The sequence below is a fragment of the Myotis myotis genome, unplaced genomic scaffold (assembly GCF_014108235.1).
Source record: "Myotis myotis isolate mMyoMyo1 unplaced genomic scaffold, mMyoMyo1.p scaffold_m19_p_2, whole genome shotgun sequence".
NCBI classification, from domain to species: Eukaryota; Metazoa; Chordata; class Mammalia; order Chiroptera; family Vespertilionidae; genus Myotis; species Myotis myotis.
The window spans coordinates 16306805-16316587 of NW_023416324.1; positions in this window are offsets into that span (position 1 = coordinate 16306805).

Below are 9783 nucleotides of genomic sequence, written 5' to 3' on the forward strand. Positions count from 1 at the left end.
TAGGAGAGCACTTTCCCCTCATCTCATAGCAAAGATGACCATTAGACACACATGGAGCCCCTACCTACCCCGCCAGCCATTCACGGCCTGTCGTTTAATTCACATAGCCCTAAGAGGAACACGCTTTTGTCCCCATTTTACAGATGAGGAAACTGGCTGAGACAAAAGAAACTCATGATCCCACTGTAGTGAAGTCTGGATTGAAACCAGTCTGAGTCCCGAGCACAGGTTTACACAGCCTCCAGGATGAGTTGGTGAAGGATGTGTGTGGCCCACATGTGGAATGCTCTCAGCAGGCTGGGGTTATATTCATTTGTAGTTAGGCATTTGTTTTAAAGTTGATTTTTTTCCAAATGATAAGTTCCTACTTATCATTATGGTATATTAAAGGATTTAGCTTTAGTTCACATAGTAAAATAAGTCATTGGTGAGAGAGATCATGCCCTGTACTATTTGGCTCTGGCATTTGAGTTGCAGAGTGAAACTCGCATTTGTGTCTCAAGGCTCAACAGACTATCCCAGCCTGCAAAGCTATTTATCTTTTTCCTTCAAAGGCCCAGTTTACATTCATGGCAGCAGGAGTGCTTGAATTTGGTAGTTATGTGATGAAAGGAGGCTTGTAGGTGCAGAAACCTGGCTTGCCTGGCACTATTTTTCTGATTTCTTCCGATCATGTTTTAGTGTCCCTCAAAGATGAGCACTGCAGGAGGGGCCTCAGCTGCCTCACAAGCTTAATGCAGCTCTAGGCACTGACCATGAATAGATAAGCCCCTCCTGTTCACCACAAGGATTAACATGATTATCGCTCATCACTCGGGTGAGCAACTTGCTGTTGAAGACATAGCCCCGCCCCATCCTAGGACACAGTCCACCCTGGATGAGAAGTGACCATGGGTTCCCCAAGGTCCTGTGTGTAATGGGCCATGTGTAAAGGAGGGAGAGGACAGCTGTGTTCCCCTGCCCAGGGTGGTAGAGGGGCGAATCCCCTGGAGCCCCTTCTCTAGGAGATCCCTGCTCAGGATTCGCTGCTGGGTGACAGTTGCCTAAGATATGCTAACCATTATCCGTAAATGAGAAATTTAGAGTCAGAAGGATTTGTGAAATCTTGTCTGTTTGGATCCTTCATTTTGCATGTGAGCAAACCATGGCAGTGGGAACTCTTGTCAACTAAGCAGGGCTGAACATGGGAGGCCTGTTTGAGAGGCACCTGCCACTTACAATGCTGTCGAGCTGGGAGCTTTAGTGGAGGGTGGGCAAGGAGGAGGGAGGAATCAGACAGGCAGAGGCCAGGTCCCATCCTGGAAGCTTTGCTAGGGAATTTGAAAGTAACAGGAGGCCCTGAAGGATTTCCTTTTGCTTTTTTAAAAATATTTTTTTATTGGTTTCAGAGAGGAAGGGAGAGAGAGGAACATCAATGATGAGAGAGATGGCTGCCTCCTGCACGCCCCACACTTGCGATCAAGCCCACAACCTGGGCATGTGCCCTCACTGAGAATCCAACCGTGACCTCCTGGTTTATAGGCCAATGCTCAACCACTAAGCCATGCCTGCCAGGCAGATTTCTTTCTTTACTAAAAAATAAGTAAAAATGTAAAAATATTGGATAATCCAGAGACACATACATCACACACACACACACACCCTCACCCACAGTGGGGGAGATTCAGTTGTTATAAAATCCCTCTGGCAGCTGATAAATAAGGCAATACCTGACCTCAGGTGAGACAGGTGTTCTAGCAAATCTAGAGGTAAGTACAGATGTGAAGAGACCATGGAAGAGAACGTTCCAGCAGTTCAGTCTGCAGGGGGTAAGGGTGGTTAAGGGGAGAGCGTCACAGAAAGCCTCAGAGGGGGGACTTGTGTTTCCAAGTGGTGGAGGGACCGCATTCCGAGCAGGGGCAGCTGCAGGACCAAGCGGGGCGGGTGGGTTAACATCTCGCTCAGTGTATGATGGGAGGTGGGAAGGCTCTGGAGCGCTCACTACTGATTTTGGATGACATCTGCTGCGGAATGAAATCATTGCGGGGGCGCGGGGGGGGGGGGGGATTGAACTGGATTTGGAAGTTCCACCTCTGAACAGGGACGAGGTGCAGTTCCAGCGTCAGCCAGCAGGAGGGGCCCTGCTCCCATCTATGGAGTCGCCATGGTAACGGCGGGAAGCCTGGGGCGGGGCTGTGAGGTGAGAGATGAGGGGCACAGAGAGAATGTCGCTCCCTGTGCGGCACCCGCCCGCGCTTTCTGTGCATTATCCCCTGCTTGTCCCCAGGGCCCTGGTAGGGGGGAGGTCTCCCATTTCACACCTGCGGAACTTGAGGCTCAGAGAGCGCGCCGCGACCCAGGTCGCAGCCGGCAAGCGGGAAGCAGGGTCCCCGCGCGGCTGGCGCTCGGGCGGTGAACAGCACGGAGCTCCTGGCTCGGGTCTGTGAGAAACTGGATTTTGTCTCTTCCTGATTTCCCCTCTACTTCCTACTCCTTCTGTCCTATCTCTGGTTAAAAACAAACAAACACCATCCCTTGACTCCACTTCCCCATCAGCGACCTCAGCTTCCCCTCCTTTCTCGCGGCACCTCGCCGTCTCCAGCGCCTCTCCTCCACTCACTCTGAAACCCACCCCAGCCGACCGACACTCCATTCAAACTGCCATCCCAGTGGGGGCGTGCAGGCGGCGGCAGGTCAATGGTTCTCCCATCATTCACGTTTCTCTCTCGCCCCTCTCCCCTCCTCTCTGAAATCAATGAAAAAATATATATATATAAACAACACAAAACACATGCCTGCTAATGACCCAGCCAGTCCTAGCCACTGCTCTGACCAGAATACTCCAGAGGCCCCTCATCTTCTCCAGAGTAAGAGCAGTTTACGTCGTGCCTGCACCCCTACCTCGCTCCCCGCCTCCCTCTCTCCCCTCAGTCAGCCTCCCGCAGCGCCCCCAGGTCTGCTCGGTCCTCCAGCCCTCAAGGCACACTCCCGCCCTGTCCCCGGGCTCGGCTTCCGCCCCCAGATGTCAGCGTGGCTCCTTCCCTCACAGCCTTCAAGTGGGAAAGAGAAAAGCCGCCCTGGCAGAGTCCGGGGGAGAAGGAAGAAGACGCCCCGGGGTCCCTGGCCTGGGCTGTTGGTGTTCAGAGGGGCCATTCCCTGCAGAGGGGAGAGGGAGGGAGGTTGCTGGGAGGGGCTGAGTGTGAGGCACTTCATGCTGTGAACAGTGGGGGAGGTGCCACGCGGGCAGCTGTATACAGCACCCCTGCAGCTCGGTTCGCCTGGAGACATGGGCTTGGAAGGTGGACATGCAGTGGTACTAGGCCTTGGCCGAGAGGGGGCGTCTGAAGACTTCTACCTGAGGGTCTGGCCTTGCCCCCCTGGAGCCCCCAGGGGCTCGAATCACTTGCTGGGACAGAGATCTCCTTTCTCTCCTAATAAGTCACTGCCCTGGCTTCTTTAGAGAGCAGAGGGGAGGCTGTGCGGGCACCCAGGCAGCCAGCTGCAGCTCTGGAAGCAGGGCCCCGACTGGAAGTGGAGGGGCAGCCTGGCCCTGGGTCTCGGGCCCATTATTCTGGGAACGCTCAGAACCGGGGCTGACGTGGGTGGTCACCATAGGAAGTCCAGGCACTATGTTACCATCAGCAGGACACAGCAGGGCCTCGGGACAAGCCTGGCACCGGCTGGCACACTGCCTCCTTGTCCCAGTGGTCCCAACCACCCGCCCCCCAAGACTGACCAGAGCTGAGGCCGCCCTGCCCGAGATGGGCACCTGAACCCAGACTCCATGGGCTCCATCCCTCACTTTCCATTCTGCCTCCTAAATGCCTCTCCGTGTGCCCAGCATCCCAGGCTGGGCTTCCCTGCTGTCTCCTCCGAGCATAGCCCCGGCCTCATAAGCGCCCCTCCCTGCCTGCCAAGTCCTCTTCCACGTCTGCAGCAGAGTCCTGCCAAAAATGGATTTCACGCTACATCAACCAGGGCTCATCCCAAAGCCTTTGGGTCAAAGGCCAAGCTTCCTGGGGCCTCGGGGGCCAGCTCTCAGTCCCTGCTGGGGCCTCCAGTGTGGCTCCCACTCGAAACTTCTTTTAGTTCCTCAATGTGCGTTCTCCCTGCTGCCCTCCCCCTTGTTTCCAGCTCACTCTCGGTTAGCTCATCACTATCTCTGGGCGGCCTTCCCTGGCGTCCAGGATGCAGAAGGAGGGTCTGGTTGAGTAACCCTCATCCACTGGGTTTTCCCCGCCGGAGTGCCGGAGGGCAGACTGCTATGCTGACCATGGGTCCTAGCCACCCCACAGTGGGCCAGAATATGGACGGCCTTGAACTGCAATGCGTCATGTAGCTCTTTGACTCGCCTCCCCCCGTCCCCCAACCTCCCCACTCCCTTCCCCGATGGGTGACAGGGCTGTGTCCTTCCCAGCTGGAAGGAAGGAGACGCCTGAGTCCAGAGGCTGTGTCTCAAACCCAGTGACACCACCAAACCGAAGTCACGTTTCTACAAGACTCCCAAGCCCTTAGGGGAAGTAGGAGACAGGGAGTTCCTGTGCGGAAGGCAGAGAGGCCACTGAGAAAGGGAACTTGCCCCGGGGCTTCCTGGTGGGGCAGCGCAGAGGGGTGGTTTGAACCTGGGGCCCTGCCTGATTCAGCCTCTTCCTGGCTGCTGGACTTGGGTGCACTGCCTTTTCCAGGTGGCCGTGTTCCCATCTGTAAAGTGGAAAAAACGAGATAAGCTGCATCACAGGGTGTTCATGAAACAAGCACCGTGCCTGCTGAGCCAAGTTCCCCTCTCAGGCCCCCAGGCCTTCCCATCTCCCTCCCCACGTGTGAGAATTCAAGTCTGTGCAATGCCCAGGCCAGGGATGGATGAGACAGACCCAGCAGAGGGGACAGAGGACATCAGGGCAGATGTGCTGTCTATGGGCTGTGGGACAGGGCCTTGGGGCTGGAGGAGGGCCCTTTGAGCTTGTCCTTCCATCTCTTTTCATTGCAGCTGGGGAAACTGAGGCTAAGAGGTGGTGGCACTGTTGCTGCTGCTCAAACATTGCTTGGAGGCAGGTGTGGCACTGAAGCGTCTCTCCTGGACTCTCACGTTGAATGACAAGTGCCACATCCCAGAATCCTGCCATCATCATTCAACAAACCCCAGGTTCTGAGGAAATAAGTTCCTCATGGAGCATCTAGCCTACTGGGGAAGAGAAGTTAAGAAATCACAAATAGCCGAAACCGGTTTGGCTCAGTGGATAGAGCGTCGGCCTGCGGACTGAGAGGTCCCAGGTTCGATTCCGGTCAAGGGCATGTACCTGGGTTGCGGGCATATCCCCAATAGGAGATGTGCAGGAGGCAGCTGATCGATGATTCTCTCTCATTGATGTTTCTAACTCTCTCTCTCCCTTCCTCTCTGTAAAAAAATCAATAAAATATATATTTAAAAAAAAAAAAAAAAAAAAAAAAAAGAAATCACAAATAAATGTAGCATTATAGTGTGAGGAGGGCGATGGAGAAGTGGTTCATGGTCCATACAGTGTAAGGGTGTAATAAGGGACCATATTCTATCTGAAGGTGGGTGTAGTTCAGGGAAGTCTTCTTGAGGATGTGAGGCTTACATGGATGAAAAAGTTACTGTGAGATTAAAATGTGTGTGTGTGTGTGTGTGTGTGTGTGTGTGTGTGTGTGTGAATTGGCCTCTGGACCCAGTTCTTGGCACAGAGCTTCTAAAACACTTGTAGCCCAGCCCAGCTGGCTTGGCTCAGAGGTTGAGTGTTAACCTATGAACCAGGAGGTCACGTTTCAATTCCCAGTCAGGGCACATGCCCGGGTTGCAAGCTCAATCCCTAGTGTGGAGCATGCAAGAAGCAGCTGATCAATGATTCTCTCTCATCATTGGTGTTTCTCTCTCTCTCTCTCCCTCTCCCTTCCTCTCTGAAATCAATAAAAATGTATTTAAGCAATCTACACTAATAAAAGAGAAACATGCAAATTGGTGTCACTCCGCTACACCCACCAGCCAATCAGAGTGACTATGCAAATTAACCCAACAAAGATGATGGTTAATTTGCATACGCAGGCACAGAGCAAAGACTGAAGACTGAAGAGGCTTGGCTTTTCCGCTGTGGCCGGACCAAAGGCCTGGGTCCCACCCAGGTGCCGGAGGAAAACCGGTGCCAGCAGCCAGGGGAAGGAAGGCCTATTGCATGAATCTTCGTGCAACGGGCTTCTAGTAAATAAGTAAATAAAAACACTTGTAGCCCAGCCAGCGTGGCTCAGTGGTTGAGCATCAACCCATGAACCAGGAGGTCACGGTTCCATTCTTAGTCAGGGCATATGCCCAGGTTGGGGGCTCAATCCCCAATGTGGGGTGTGCAGGAGGCAGCTGATCAGTGATTCTCTCTTATCATTGGTGTTTCTCTCTCTCTTGCCCTCTCCCTTCCTCTCTAAAAAATAAATAAATAAAAAGTAAGACACTTGTAATTTTCTAAGTGATAAGAGCACTAGAAGCATCTTTTGTTCTATTGAGGTGACTCTGGGTGAGCTCCTGGATGGGGACTCAACAAGCCAGGATCAGAAGCTTGGAATCCTCAGCTCCCTACCCGCCCCTTCTCCCCACCCCCACTTCTCCAGAGAGGGGAAAGGGGCTGGAAACAGAGTTAATAATTGGTCATGCCTATGTGAGGAAGCCTCCATAAAACCCCAATAGTCCAGGCTTCAGAGACCTTCAGGTGGGCAAACACACCCACATACTGGGAGGGTGACACACCCCAACTCCAGGGACAGAAGTTCCTACACTCAGGACCCTCTCAGACCTCACCTAGGGTCTCTTCCCCTGGGTGTTCATCTGTATCCTTTATCATGTTCTTTCACAGACTGGCAAATGTAAGAACGTATTTCCCTGAGTTCTGTGAGCTGCTTTAGCAAATTAACTGAACCAAAGGAGGGGGTCATTGAGGCCTGCGAATTGTAATAGGTGGTTGGTCAGAAGCACAGGTAATAACCTGGGTTTGCAACTGGCATCTGAAGTGTGTGTGTGTGTGTGTGTGTGTGTGTGTGTGTGTGTGAGAGAGAGAGAGAGAGAGAGAGAGGAGAGAGAGAGCAGTCTTGTGGGACTGAGTCCTTAACCTGTGTCATCTGATGCTGTCTGTAGGTAGACAGTGTCAGGATGGAGTAGAACTGTAGGACACCCAATCCGTGTTGCAGGGAGTTACTTGGTGTGAGGGGAAATTCTTTGTGAGGACAGGGTTCCCCCTCACAGTTATCCAGGCAAGGAAGTGGGGTGCATTCCAGGCAGAGGGACTGACATATGCAAAGGCCCTATGCTGAGAAGTACAATACAATTTAGAAAAATGCTCCAAATCTACCTTTTCAAGAAGGTGGAGTAGAGGCATCTTCTTCCCCATTTCTTTTTCTTGAAAATCCCCCCCCCCCAACACACACACACGTACAATGAGAATGAGAAACAGGAACTTCATCTTTTAGGAAGGTATTTCCTACCTCAAACTATGGCATGAAAAAAGCTCCAAAATGTTCTAGATTCCAGTATGGCTAAATAATGGAAATATTCAATAATTGTATATTTTTGCTAGTTCTAGAACTTGGCCTCCTCTGGCCTGTTCTTTCTTATCTATACCAGTGATGGTGAACCTATGACACGCATGTCAGAGGTGACACATGAACTCATTTTTTTGGTTGATTTTTCTTTGTTAAATGGCATTTAAATATATAAAATAAATATCAAAAATATAAATCTTTGTTTTACTATGGTTGTAAATATCAAAAAATTTCTATATGTGACACGGCACCAGAGTTAAGTTAGGGTTTTTCAAAATGCTGACACGCCGAGCTCAAAAGGTTCACCATCACTGATCTATACTAATAAAAGGATAATATGCTAATTAGACCAGGAGATCTTCTGGACATCCTTCCGGACAAAGCCATGGTGGCAGGGCCGAGGCAGAAGCAGTTAGGGGCAATCAGGCCAGCAGGGGAGGGCAGTTGGGGTTGATCAGGCTGGCAGCAGAGTGGTTAGGGGTGATCAGGCAGGCAGGCAGGTGAGTGGTTAGGAGCCAGCAGTCCTGGATTGTGAGAGGGATGTCCAAGTGCCGGTTTAGGTCCTATCCCACAGGGATCCCAGATTGGAGAGGGTGCAGGCCGGGCTGAGGGATACCCCCACCCCGTGCACAAATTTCATGCACCAGACCACTAGTAGTGTTAATAAAATTCCAATGTCTGGCCCTAAGAATGAAAATCTTCTTGATTAGCCACTGCTATAAAAGTAAACCTCAGAGAGATGAAAAGTTGCCCTTTCTCCCCTGAAGCTGCAGAAACAAAAATACTTACTATGCTCCACCAGGAACATGAGGTCAAGAGTGAGATGTGATGGGTCCAAAGGAGATCTGTCCTGACAGGAGAGCCCTGCCCTGTCTTCCTGTGAGTGTGGGGGCTTGCAGGACGAGTCGTGAGGAACGCGGTAACTGTCAGTAGAAACCTGTCCGTGGGAGGGCAGTTCGCACAGAGAATGCTGACAGGCAGCCGGACTTCAGGTTACAGGACACTCTGCGGGAGGAGCTTTTAAATTCCAAACGCAAGTCTGGGATGGCAATCGACTACCCTCACTGATAACCTGAGCCGTGATAATTTTGCCACATTGTCCTCTGTTATTTAGTTATAAGCTTTGTTCTTTGGAGGGGTGGGTTAAGCAGAAGACAATCGTGGCAACACCTTCTCCCCCACATCCTGTATAATAAAGAGCTAATATGCTAATTAGTATGCTAATTAGACCGAACAGCAGGACGACCGTCCGGATGACCTTCTGAACGAAGCCGGGCCTCTAGTGATATATAATATCCACAACATAAGAACAGGATGAGTAAAAGGAATTTCAAAGACATTTAAGAATGGGAGCCCTAGCTGGTTTGCTCAGTGGATAGAGCATCGGCCTGCAGACTGAAGGGTCCCAGATTCAATTCTAGCTAAGGGCTTGTACCTCGGTTGCAGGCTCTGGCCTGAGGCAACCACTCACTGTGTCTCTCTCACATCGATCTTTCCCTCTCTCTGTTTTTCTCCCTTCCACTCTCTCTAAAAATCAATAGAAAAATATTCTCAGGTGAGGATTAACAACAACAAAAATAAAAAATGAGAGAGCCCACCCTGCATGGCTAAGTGGCTGAGCGTAAACCTATGAACCAGGAGGTCATGGTTCTATTCCCAGTCAGGGCATATGCCCGGGTTGCGGGTTCGATCCCCAGTGTGGGGAGTGCAGGAAGCAGCCGATCAATGATTCTCTCTCATCATTGATGTTTCCTCTACCTTCCTCTCTGAAATCAATACAAATATGTATTTTAAATATATATATATATATATATATATATATATATATATATATATATATCCTATCTAATAAAAGAGAAACATGGTAATTAGTGTACGACCGCTACCCTTCCCATTGGCTAATCAGGGCGATATGCAAATTAACTGCCAGCCAAGATGGCGGCCGGCAGCCAGGCAGCTTGAAACTAACATAAGGCTTGCTTGCTTCAGTGACAGAGGAAACCAACTTTCCCCGCCTGCCTTGCCGGCCTCTGAGCCTGCAGTTTGAAACATTGTAACAAATATAGAAGCTAAACAAAACCCCAGAAACCTGCTTTCAGCGAGCCGGGATCTCAGAGCTGGAGTTATACATTGTTTCGATTATAGAACTCAAACAAACCAGATACCTGCTTTCAGCAGCAGAGGCCTCAGAGCTGGAGCCAGAGCTAAAGCTGGCCCATAATAAAAAAAAAAAAAAGAAAAAAAGGAGCAGTTGGGAGCTTCAGC